We start from the raw sequence: 4,241 nt of genomic DNA on the forward strand, positions 1-4,241 counted from the left end.
TCACATGCACACTTCAAGTCTCACTTGATACCTTCTCCCTAGGCAATGCCTTTTATTTCCCTGTCTTTAAGTCCCACGACAGGGCAATGACTCCCAAATTTATACTCTTCAGTTCAGACCTCGTTTCTGAGCTGCAACTGCTATTGGGACTTGTTTGTTTGTTTGTTTGTTTGTTTGTTTGAGACAAGGTCTTGCGGTGTTGCTTTGTCACCCAGACTGGAGTGCAGTGTCCCAATCATGGCTCACTGCAGCCTTGACCTCCCGGCCTCAATTGATCCTTCCACCTCAGCCACCCAAGTAGCTGGGCCTACAGGTGCATGCCACCATGCCCAGCTAGTTTTTGTCTTTTTAGTAGAGACAGGGTTTTGCCATGTTGTCCGGCCTGGTCTACAACTCCTGGGCTCAAGTGATTTACCTGCCTTGGCCTCCCAAGTGTTGGGATTACAGGCATGAGCCTGTAATGAGCACCTGGCCTATTGTGATGTCTTGGCGGTCTCACAGGATCTCAAACCTTACTTGTTATATGAAAATATAAACTTTACGAGGTCAGGGCCCATGGCTGTCCTGTTTGCCACTGTATCACCCATTCCCGGTATCCTGCCTCTCACAGAAAGATTCCATGAAACTTCTGAATGAAAGAATGAATGAGGGACAGATGAGTGAATAAATTAAGTAATGGTGCCCTCTGGTTGCAAATAACATGATATCCCAACTCAAAGTAGTTTAAATAAAAAGAGGAAGTTAGTGTAGACAACTGGGGGTGTCTCAAGTGCACTTGGGGAATGTGGCTGAACCTCAAGACCATTTAGAACATTGGCTTTGGACACTGTCAGGACTTTCTTCAACTCTCGCCCCTTCTTGGTGTGCAGTTACTTCATTTTCCTCTCTTGCTCCCTTTTTAGTTCCTCAGACCAAATGGAGATTCTAGACCTCCACTGGGATTGGCAGGTTTGTTTTTTTTTTTTTTTTTTTTTTTGAGACAGAGTATTACCCTGTCACCCAGGCTGGAGTGCAGTGGCACGATCTCGGCTGACTGCAACCTCTGCCTCCTGGGTTCAAGCGATTCAGCCCCCTGAGTGGCTGGGATTACAGGTGCTCACCACCACACCCGGTTAATTTTTGTATTTTTAGTAGAGGTGGGGTTTCACCATGTTGGTCAGGCTGGTGGTGAACTCCTGACCTTGTGATCCACCTGCCTCGGCCTCCCAAGGTGCTGGGATTACAAGTTTGAGCCACCATGCCTGGCCTGGCAGGTTTTTTAAAAGGCCTCGACTTTTATGATATCACACTCTCCTGGTTTTCACTCCTCTACAGCTCTCTTAGCTGGTGTCATTTATCAGCTTTTTCCTCTACCCAGCCCCTAAGTTTTGGAGTTCCTCAGGGACTGGTCACATAGGCTTGAGGGTCATGAGGTCTCTCTCATAACCACTCACCTTGGCCATTAGAGCACAAAAGCAGTCATAGACAGTAGGTAAATAAATGGCCACTACTGTGTTCCTAGAAAACATGATTTACTCACTGGCTAGAGTAAAAGGAAAAAAAAAAAACAAAAAACATTATTTACAAACAGGTGGTGCCCTTCGGCTGTAGGTTCTGACCGACCTCATCCTGGATCACCTTCTCCCTGGGGTATCCCGCCATGGCCTTGGCGTTGCTCCATCGTGTTGGATGCGTGCTCTGCTCCCTCGTGCCTCTCTCCCTGGCCCCGGGCTTCTGCCGTCTCCAGGCAACGGCGTCCCACGCGGTCTCCAGGCAATAACAGATACTGATAGGGTTTGGCTGTGTCACCCCACCCCCCTCCAAGTCTCACCTTGAACTGTAATAATCCCCACATGTCAAGGGCAGGGCCAGGTGGAGATAATTAATTCGTGGGGGCAGTTTCCCTCCTATTGTTCTTATGGTAGTAAATAAGTCTCACAAGAGCTGATGGTTTCATAAAGGGGAGTTCCCCCGCACAAGCTCTCTTGCCTGCCGCCATATAAGGCGCGACTTTGCTTCTCCTTTGCCTTCTGCCATGATTGTGCAGCCATGCTGAACTGTGAGTCCATTAAAACTCTTTCCTTTATAAATTACCCAGTCTTGGGTATGTCTTTATTAGAAGCATGAGAACAGACTAATACAGATACTAAGTCCGCATGTCATCATCAGTTCAGCAATTTGGACAGAAAGAGTCACAGCTCTCTCTTGGTTCTGTGCTGTCTCTTAGCCTAGCTCGGGTCGCTTTCCCATCCCTGATCCAAGGGACTGGCAGAGGAGGCAGGGTCAACATATTACTCTCTAGGTCAGGAGGACTGAAGATTGGGAACAATTCCTGGGAAAAATCATGCTACAAAATTCCAATGTCTAAAACTTAGTTTAATTTTATTTATTTGACTTTAAGATAACATTTATTTCTCGGGGCAATGCACACATTGAGCATGAAACCCGGGGCCTCACTCCACCGCTGGGATGCCACCGGTGGCCATCATCTTCTCCCAGGCTCCACATCTGAGCCTTGTACAGGGCGATGTCATTGCAGACCCTGCAGTGGTTGAGCCTGCGATCTGGGCATTCTGGGTTGAGCCAGGGCTCTGAGTCCCATGCAGTTTCCTGGTTTTCAGTCTGTGTCTGGGTCCTTCTTCCTTGGTCCCTGGGCAGCGTGGCGAATGAGATTCTGAAACCTGGTGTCTCCAGGCTCCTCCAGGTTACCATGCCAAGACATGGGCTTCCTGGTGATCTGTGGACCTCGTGGAGGGGTTCACGTGATGCCACGCATAGACGTTCTGGGCTGGTAGCTCTTTGAGGTACAGCTCCTGCAAGATCTGGTTCTGAAGGACCTCACCCTGGATCACCTTCTCCCTGGGGTGTCCTGCCATGGCCTTGGCGTTGCTCCATCGTGTTCGATGCGTGCCCTGCTCCCTCGTGCCTCTCTCCCTGGCCCCGGGCTTCTGCCGTCTCCAGGCAACGGTGTCCCACGCGGTCTCCAGGCAACAGCCCTCCCACAGTCCCAGCTTCTCACGACCCAGCCCTTACCCCAACCGCCCGTGGAGGCCCGTGGACCTCCAGGAAAGGGCTTCCCGTTACGGGACAGACCCGGAGGTCATGGGCATGTGGTTAGGCCTCACCTTGGCCAGTCGTTTCCCTCCTAGCGAGCAGAGGTGCTGCTTCCTCGTGCTCTCCCTGCTTCCTCGTGCTCTCCCTTCTGTCTCGGGCCTGCAGTTTGCTCGGTGGTTCCAGACCAAGGCCCACTGAGAAGCCAGTTTCTTTTCTTTTTTTTTTTTCCCCTCTGTTACCCAGGCTGGAGTGCAGTGGCGCGATCTCCGCTCACTGCAAGCTCCGCCTCCCGGGTTCACACCATTCTCCTGCCTCAGCCTCCCGAGTAGCTGGGACTACAGGCGCCTGCCACCACCCCTGGCTAATTTTTTGTATTATTAGTAGAGACGGGGTTTCACCGTGTTAGCCAGGATGGTCTCGATCTCCTGACGTCGTGATCCGCCCGCCTCGGCCTCCCAAAGTGCTGGGATTACAGGTGTGAGCCACCGCGCCCGGCTCTGGGAAGCCAGTTTCAAATGCAGAGGCTAGCGCGGCTGGCTGAGCAGGCAGCGGAGGCCGATGGTGGGTGTCCGTGGTCCTGCGTCTCTCTGTCCACAGCCAGGCCGCGGGGACCCCAGGGTCCGCTCCTTCGCTGCCCGAGCACGGTCCCTGCAGGGGCCTCTCCTTGGGGTCGTGGATCGTCAGGGCAGCGTGGGTGGCTGGGTGGGGGCGGGCTGCAGGCAGGCTCTAAAAGCAGGGGCTGGGCGGGGGCGGGGGGGGATAGGGAGGGACGTAGTGGAAGTTGGGGCCCCAACGGACATGCGGGCGGCAGATGTAGCCCTTATGAAGATTCAGGCAGGAAGAGCTCGGCAGGGCGATGCCCACGACGGGGTAGTGGACGGGGGCGAATTGGTTCAGAGACGGGTAGCAGATGGGGCAGAAGGACGAGTAGGTGGGATGGAACAGGAGTGTAGTCTGCGGATCCAGAATCGGGGGACGGATGGGAGGAAAGAAGAGCCCACTGCCAGGGCACTGCGGGGTGGCGCTAAGGGGGCGCCGGGATTGGGAGGCGGAGATGCGGGGCAGCTTTCGAGTCATTTTCAGCGAGTGCAGTGCTCCCTCGTCGGAACGGTCTGAGTGCGCAGCGAGCGCGGGGCCTGCGCGGCTTTTATCTCCTCCGGGCGTTCCAGGGCGGAATGGGCTTTGTGACCCGTGCCCCCCCTTCCCCC

General features: G+C 53.9%; 1 pseudogene; it reads right to left on the bottom strand.

The window, feature by feature from the left end:
- Nucleotides 1-1,602: 1,602 nt before the first annotated feature.
- Nucleotides 1,603-3,752, bottom strand: LOC116464759 (cilia- and flagella-associated protein 144-like; annotated as a pseudogene).
- Nucleotides 3,753-4,241: the final 489 nt, after the last annotated feature.

The sequence above is a fragment of the Hylobates moloch genome, unplaced genomic scaffold (genome assembly GCF_009828535.3).
Source record: "Hylobates moloch isolate HMO894 unplaced genomic scaffold, HMol_V3 SCAFFOLD_1570, whole genome shotgun sequence".
NCBI classification, from domain to species: domain Eukaryota; kingdom Metazoa; phylum Chordata; class Mammalia; order Primates; family Hylobatidae; genus Hylobates; species Hylobates moloch.